The 8,635-nt window shown below is 42.0% G+C and overlaps 1 long non-coding RNA gene across 1 annotated transcript; it reads right to left on the minus strand.

Annotated features, from left to right (window-relative positions):
• Nucleotides 1–375: 375 nt before the first annotated feature.
• LOC311257607 lies at nt 376–4,779 on the minus strand. The gene is made up of 2 exons (XR_014622639.1): nt 1,599–4,779; nt 376–967 (listed from the first exon to the last, which is right to left on the minus strand). It is a non-coding gene; the product is annotated as an uncharacterized lncRNA (long non-coding RNA).
• Between the last annotated feature and the right edge of the window lie 3,856 nt (nt 4,780–8,635).

Raw genomic sequence — 8,635 nt, forward strand, 5'->3', positions numbered from 1 at the left:
GGTGAGTGATAAGTAATGTCTTAGGCCACCTCCTCTGTTCAAAGACAGTCGCTCCAGTTTGACATAGATGGATTCTTTTACCCATCTCTCAAACCATTATCAGGTTAAAAAGCCTGCAACTCCCCTCCAGTTACTTAGAACTGAAGAAGCCTCCTAGATAAGAGGTGAAACATCTCAAACAAGTCCAGTTGCCTACGACCTTGTGATGTTTGTCAGTCCCCATAGACCAGTAAGTGACTAAGTTTGTGTGTTGTATATAAAGACCTTATAAATCCCACAGGGCTGTGATATATCACATATTTGATATATGCATGCTCTGGAAGTGAAATTATGTTTTTGAAGAGAGATATGTCTTTTTGACATGACCTTTTAGAGTTGATAGGATGGTGGGAAAGGTGGGTCATTGTAAATACACGCAAAAAAACCAACATAATCTTTTCCTTTTTTATCTTAATTTCTGTCTGAAAATATAGTGATATCTAACCAGATCAGGTCAGATGCATCCATATGCCCTTTTAATTCACGGTAAGAAGAGCATGATTGTGCTTGGAGCTCCTGCCCTGCGAGGTCCCCCCCTCCCTCTGATCATCAGCAGACATGATCGGCCATGTCCAGACCTGTGTGCCACCACTGACCCTGCCAGCATTGTGTTCAGCCTCTGCAGGGCCTGGCAGACGCAGGTGTGAACTGGTTGGCTTGGGACATATGCTGCGTGTCTCTGAGGCCATCTGAACATCAACATCCACAGCCTGCTCTCTCTGCTCCATCACTTGACCCTCACCATCTGCTTTCCCTTTGTCCCTCAGTCCTCTCCTCCTTCTTCCATCCCATTCTCCTTCATCTCATTTCCTCTCTTTCTCTCTGTTTCTCCTTTTCCACATTACATCTCAGAATCCTTTTTTGACTTGTCAGGCATCTCCACTCATGTCCCCCGCAGTACAAAGCGAACACAGAGAATACGAAAAGACTGGAAAGAGAGACAGAAAGCTGTGAAAAGCACATCTAAAAGCACAGTCTTTTATTTGACTCTGTGTGAGTTGCTGCTTGTTGTATGTGAAAAGAGCAAATCAGCACATCACAAAAGGCTCCAAAACACTCTTCAGAATGATAGTGTGGATGCAAGAGCCAGGCACCCTTCAGCAAAGCAGGAGCAGCAGAAAACAAAATCCACATGGACCTAGAGAAAATGAGAAGCTCCTGTCATAAAAAAATCTGACACTTAAAGCTATGGTCTACGATTTGAAAGATTTGTTAATATTATTAACATCATTTAGATGGTGGTTATGACCCAATAGGACCACCTACACAATGTGAAGAGTAAAAGGAACCAAATAAATCCATTCTCTCTAGTGCCTGTAAAACTGAAAAGAAATTGACCAATGGATCAATTTTCCGATCCAATCCTCGCTCACTCTCCTGCTACTGCTCACGTCTGGTCCCGACCCACTTCAGCATTTGAAACTACAAGCGGACAAGAGGTTTGTGTTGCCCTGAGCAGTTCAGCTGCCTCTGCTTGCCTCACTGACAAAGAGTCAAAGAAAGAAAGTCTGTCACTGAAAAGACACAAAGCGGAGATGTGAAACAAAGAGGGCTCAAACCAGAATAAACATCGGGTCATCGTTTGAACGGTGGCGAAAGGTCCGTGAAGATATGGACCCGATGCTGATACAGCGGAGTTTCTTTCAGGGTTTTCTGCTTTTTCAGTTGCTCCTTTGTCGCTTCTAGCTCTTGGAGAAGTCTCTGCCGGGACATGTCTTTTGGGTGCTCGCTAGAGAAGTCCATTTTCTTCGGTATTTTCTCTCAGAGAAATGCTGTTGTCTTACTGTAGATGGACAGATATTGTCTGTATCACACGTCTCTCTCTTGAACCTTTTCTTTGCTTTTCTTTCCCACATTTGAAGTAGTTGAAGAGTCGGACTGAGCAAATGTTTCTCTACAGCTTATATAGACCTGCTTATGTTGCTTTATGTTGCCATGATGATTGGAGGTTCTATTTGCCTTTGATGCAAAGAATCAAAGCAAAATAGAACCTCCAATCCTCATGCTGTCACACACACACCAGATAGCACACACACCTGGCTTGGAGTTATAGACACAGCATGGGGAGCATTTCTGATGAACTCCCCGTACTATGTCTGCAAGATATATGTGTGCTGCTGTGGGAGCATCAAATATATCTTCCCCCCCCCATGCCCGACCACAGATGACATGTGGTATCTACTACTCCTTGGTGTTGATGTTTGATGGTGAATGTGACAGCTTGAGTTGTTGAAGCCATCTTATTTCTTCCACTTCTTTGGTTTCGTCAGTCCCAGAAAGTGACGGGCTCTTTTCCAGATACTCTTTTTTCTTTTGCCTGGGAGAGTCTCCTCAGAGACTTGGGTCACCTCCAGAAGTTCGGGGGCCAGTGCAGTAGCAATGGACAGCTGCTCGCACGGCTTCTCCTCTGGAAATTGAGTCACCTCCAGAAGTTCAGGGGCCGGTGGAGTAGGGACGGAATCCTGTTGATCGCACGGCTTCGCCTCAGGGACTTCAGTGTCTTTCAAGGCCTTGAGCTCTGTGGAGAGCTCAAGGTTGAGAGAGATCTGAAGGTCAAGCAGAGTTTTCAGCTCCTCCAGATGTCTCTCATAACATCCCTCCTTCTCCAAGGTGTTTTGCTGCAGTTTGTCGATTTCCTCGGGCATCCTGTGACGGAGGTCGTCCTGTTCAGCCCTCAAGTTGGTAATCATCGCAAGCCTTTCGACACTGTGTCGGAGTGAGACTTGACTTCCGTCTCAAGCTCCTGCTGCAGAGTATCAGCCTGCTGTCTCACAGTGATGACTTCAGTTTCATACCTTTGGCTGGTCTCTTGTTGTGAAGCGCTGATCTTGTCCAGTTTGTCTTGGAGAAGGTTGTTCTTCTGCTTCTCCACTTGGAGCTCGGCAGTCAACTTCTTGTGGCTGGATGTTTGGGCCTTTTTCAGCTCCTCATGTTCTTGGTGAAGGAGGTTTCTTTGCTGGACTTCCTTCTGAAGCTGATGTCGAAGAGTCTCAGCATGCTGTCTGACAGTGTTGACATCAGCTCTATACCTTTGGCTGATCTTGTCCAGTTCTTCGTGGAGAAGCTTGTTCTGCTGCTCCTCCACCTGGAGCTTGGCTGTGAAGTTGTCCTGGCTGAGTACATGTGCCATTTGCAGCTCTGCATACTGTTTTCAAACAGTTGTCTTCTGCTGCATTTCCTTCACAAGATCATGCTGAAGGGTGTCAACCTGCTGTCTGACCTTAATGACATCAGTTTCATACCTGAGTCTGATCTCATTGTGGGAGACACTGATCTGATCCAGTTCTTTTTGAAGAAGCTTGTTCTTGTCCTTCTCCGCCTGGAGGCCAGTTTGAAACTTCTCCTCGTTGATTAAATGGGCCACTTGGAGCTCTTCATAATCTTTATGAAGGTCCTTCTTCTTCTTCTGCCTGGTGTTATCTCTCACCTGAGTAGCTATCTTGGCGTTGCTGAGAGCTACATCATCGCTGTACTTTCTCAGCCGCTCTAGCTCTCTGGTTGTTTCTTTTCCCCTGTTGATGTACATTTCTTTCAGGGGTTTCTGCTTTTTCAGTTGCTCCTTTGTCGCTTCTAGCTCTTGAAGAAGTCTCTGCTGAGACATGTCTTTTGGGTGCTCGCTAGAGAAGTCCATTTTCTTCGGTATTTTCTCTCAGAGAAATGCTGTTGTCTTGGATGAACAGATATCGTCTGTATCACACGTCTCTCTCTTGAACCTTTTCTTTGCTTTTCTTTCCCACGTTTGAAGTAGTTGAAGAGTCAGACTGAGCAAATGTTTCTCTACAGCTTATATAGACCTGCTTATGTTGCTTTATGTTGCCGTGATGATTGGAGGTTCTATTTGCCTTTGATGCAAAGAATCAAAGCAAAATAGAACCTCCAATCATCATGCTGTCACACACACACACACACACACACACACACACACACACACACACACACACACACACACACACACACAAACACACACACACACACACACACACCAGATAGCACACATCTGGCTTGGAGTTATAGACACAGTATGGGGAGCATTTCTGATGAACTCCCCGTACTATGTCTGCAAGATATGTGTGTGCTACTGTGGGAGGTAATGGTGAAACACTGCCCAGCAGATGTTAAATGGACAAAAACAATAGCAGAAAGGACTAAACATATAGAATTTAGTGAGAATAAAGATCAATTTGATGCTTTAAGGGGAAGTTAGAGCTAACAAATGGTATAGCCAATTTCTTTCTGCTAAGCTATTAACAAACAAGTATTGCCAACATTGATATTGTGAACATTTCACGCAAACTGATTGTTTTAATACAGTGAGAGCATTTCATGTATGCACTGGAGCCAACTGAGACACATACTTAATTCCAAATAGAATAAATTAATGTGTAATTACCTGTTGGAAGGATGAAGTGGATCTCTCACTCACTTCTTGGTCTGCAGAAGGTAGAGTCAGGATCTGAACACTTGGTGTCTGCAACAAAACACAACAATACAGTGTCAGACATATTCTGTACAATAAATCCTGACTAATCAATAAACAAATGATCATACTTGTTTCAGTGAACATAATTCACAGGAGGATCTAGGCACATTATGCCAAACTCTATAGAAACTGCTAACACTGTACAGCATCTGCTACCCAACAATATGAGGACATGTAACACACACTCTACAGTCGCTGGGTCAGACAATATGAGGACATCACCTGAAACACACTCAAGTCTTTCACAGCCTAAAACAATATGAGGACATGACGACTGAACACATACAGAGTCCAAATTCCTGACTTCTAACTTCTTCTGTTGTTGTCAAAGAAAGCTCTAAACCCCACACTGATGTGAATTGATCTTGTAACTAGAAATTACCATCAATAATCTTAATTTAATATGTATCTTTTTATCTCCTAATACTTAACAGATATTTTACTGTATAATCTATGAAGAGGATTTACTCACCAGTCGCCATGGCCACTGAGATTCTCCATAGTCATAGGTTATTTCACTCTCTGCTTGGATGTCTTCAATAGCAAACAAGCAAAGATGAGGTTTACCCTGGACTGTCAACTTTTTCATTTTGCAGTTTGATGACTTGTGGCCATCATTAACCAACTGGCCCAGTGAGTCATCTTCATGGGAGGCATCAATGCTAAAATTGAACAAGGAAACATATCTAAGTTTTCTCCACTAAAACCATAATGTTGTAAAGAACAATTAATCTTTTATAGGCCTTTACTTACCACCATGAGCTATTGTTCCATTCAAAATCAAACAGGAAAGCATTTTGCTTCTCTGTGTACTTTTTCTGCCGCTTGTTCCGATCATATTGTGAGATCAACTCCCCACGGTACTCGACCATGAAGGATCCCTTTTCAATTGGTGCACAGGCAAATACACCATGTCCTAATACACAAAAGTTAACTCATTAGTGTCAAGTAATACAATCCAAATCAGGTTTACTAACTGCAGCTGATCAGGTATTGACAAAACATATGCAGAACAAACAAACATAAGACTTTTTAACAGTGAGAAAAAGATCTGAATGATGTTTGGTGATGTCTGGAATTGATGGTTAGGGCTGCAATCGATAAAATCACTTAAAAATTATTATTAAAATAGATGGCAACAAATTTCATTAGCAATTTGTTGTGTTGTGCAATTATGTCGTCATGGTGTCTAGTAGCATTCATGCAGTAAACATCGGGAATGATATCTAACATACCTTTATAGTCATTGATCCACTGGACCTTTAAACAAGGCTTGTCACCTCCAGATAAAATAAACTGAGTAGCCTCAGCTTCAAGACAAAGTCTGGCTCTTCTTTTTGACATGCTCTTTACTTGGCCATGTACTCCTCAACCTGCAAACATCTACATGGAAAGATGACAAAAAGTCAACAAGACAAGTACAAAAAAAGACCAGTAGCCTACTTATTTTGAATCAAAGAGGACTTATAAAATGGTATTATTCATAACTCATTTGCTGATCAGGCTAATAGATCAATGCAAACCCTGTGCAAATGTCATTAAACATTAAAAAACTTTAACAAATAATATTAACCTACCAACTTAGCTGTTGATAAATAGTAACTTATTACGTAGCTGTAACGTAACGTAGCTGTAGCATGCTAATGACGTTACGCTAGTGTAACCGGATGGTTGGTTGTTTATATATTTAATTTCTCTCCTGTGTCCCTTAGTCTGTGTGTTTTGCAGCAGGCAGGACGATCGTGGCAGGTGTGCGGCACGCCCCTTACCGGCACCTGTAGTGTAGCCGCGTCATTGGCCGCTAATGCGGACCTGTTCATATACCCCCGTGGTTGGCCGGTGTGCAGCTCCGCCAAGCCGTGGTATTCCGGGTTTTGGGAAACCCTCTCTTATTTGTAGTAAATACAACAACGTATACTTTAAAAAGTGACAGAAAACAATTATGTTGATACATCAGGTGAAAATAACTAGCTAGCGAGCAAGTTAGTAAGCGAGCCACACAGAAAAAAACACCTTGAGTCCGCAAGTAAGGTGAAGTGAGCTAATACTATGGTTTGTAAGTAATTAATACGACACAACTATTTGGCTACCACACTAAGCTTTCAAACGCAGATGTTGTAGCCTAATACCTTAAGTTTTTCTTACTATTTTCTACTTTCCTCATGCACTCGTCTGAAGCTGGAGAAGGAGTTGCTGTGTCCAATATGGCTATCAGCCTCATCCCTTCAGCCGGCCAAGGTCCAATCTTCAACCCAATCTGCCGGGTCAAAATAATTAACCCAACCTTGGGTAAAAGTAACCCAATCTGCTCAAAATCCACAGCTACCCAGCGAGTGGGTTAGGAGAACAACCCAGCATTTTTAAGAGTGTATTATACATATCGCTTTATTTATAAAAAAATACATTTAAATAATAAAAAATAATGTGTAATAACAAAATAACGCAGATTAATCATGCTCTCTGACGCCCCTTGACCAGCAGTTTTGTAAACATCACACTTTCCGGCTTCTCCTCCGGTGCTTAACGGTGGTGCTAGTAACAGGGATTGAGACCTGTAGTTTCCCTAATAACACACTGCACCGATCAGCTGTTGCAGTCCCTCCTGACCGGCTGGCTTCTTAGATTATACTCCTCCTCTGGAGCCTCTCTGTGCTGGACAGGTTGAATGTCCGAAGGGTGAGCAGCCCCTCAACGAGCAGCCTGGTGGTAAACGCCGGCATGCCGAAACCAAGCTGTACTAGCCGGGTATGTATGGGAACACGGCTCGCCCTGCAGACACTCTGCCTGTCCGCTCTCTTTAGTCCAGAGACACAGCTGCGAGCCGAATGGGTCAGTGGGTTTAAAGGGGAAAGTCAGCTGGCAATCAGCTCACCACCGCCAGCAGCATAGACACACAAGCGCACATGTAGAAATGCTCACTACAGCTTAGGCCACTTGTGTAGGTTACGGCGTCGGCTCTTTGTAGAGCCTATGTGCAACCGTACATCAACTTTTATTATAACAACAGAAGCTGAGCTTGGTGGATGACATAAATGTCCCAGATTCTACTGTAGTCCATTCCATTTTAGTGACAGCTTACTTTTGTCAGTAAGTTAGTTGTCCAAAGTTATAAAACATTGTAAGTAGAGATAAAAAATAATAATAATACCAAAACACACTGGAGTGGGGCTTCAAAAAACACCCAGATGGAACTGTTGACAGGAACACTGTTTTGTGCAACTTATGCAGCAAGGAATTTTCAGACCACCAGTAAAATAACAGCTCCTTTTAAAGTTTAAAATGTCCATTTATTCTTTGATTCACTCGTCTACCAAAATACAGTTGCGCTGAAATATTTTTAAATGCTCACGGCAAATATTGGCACTTTCAACTGATTAATCACAAAGCTTGTATTGTATTTTTTTTTAACTTATTTTTATACAGAGAACATAAACAGCATACAGAAAGACATAGAACAAACTGTACACCTACACGTTCATACAGATATTATACTGATAGAGATACAAGTCAGTTCATACAATAATGGCTCAGTGAGCACAAAGCTTGTATTTAATTAGATTTTTTTTTTAATCACTTGATTAAATATAAAGCACTTAACAGGCATATCATAAACATGTTTTGGGAAAATTCAGTTTTGGGAAAATGGCCTTGGCAACATCTCGAGTCGTTCTGGTTTAATAAGTAGTAACAACACTGAATGCAAGGTCAAAAATAGTAACTCATTTATATCAAGCCTGAAATAAGGATTATAATTTGTTTATGTGAAACAGTCAAACCAAATCAAGTATTTAGCTCTGCAGCAAAACTAAAACGGCTGACAGACCTTTTCTCTTTCTGTCTCAAACAACTGTAAAAGACATTCAGAAAAGACGCTTAATATGCTTTTGTTATAACTTTCGAATAACCTTTGCAACTATGGAAATGACATTAAAGTGTTTCTTCTAAAGCATATGATTTTTTGTTTGTCCTGTGTTCCTGAGCCAACACCTTGTGCCCTGCACCCTTAAACAAACAAATAAATGACATAGTGAGGAGGAAAAACAAGGGAGAGAAGTAAGATTCCATCTGTCTGAATCCTAATGAGGCTTCCCAAGCTGCAACTGTGTCTTTCACAAC

The sequence above is a fragment of the Pagrus pagrus genome (genome assembly GCF_965226575.1).
Source record: "Pagrus pagrus genome assembly, chromosome: 5".
Lineage (NCBI taxonomy): Eukaryota > Metazoa > Chordata > Actinopteri > Spariformes > Sparidae > Pagrus > Pagrus pagrus.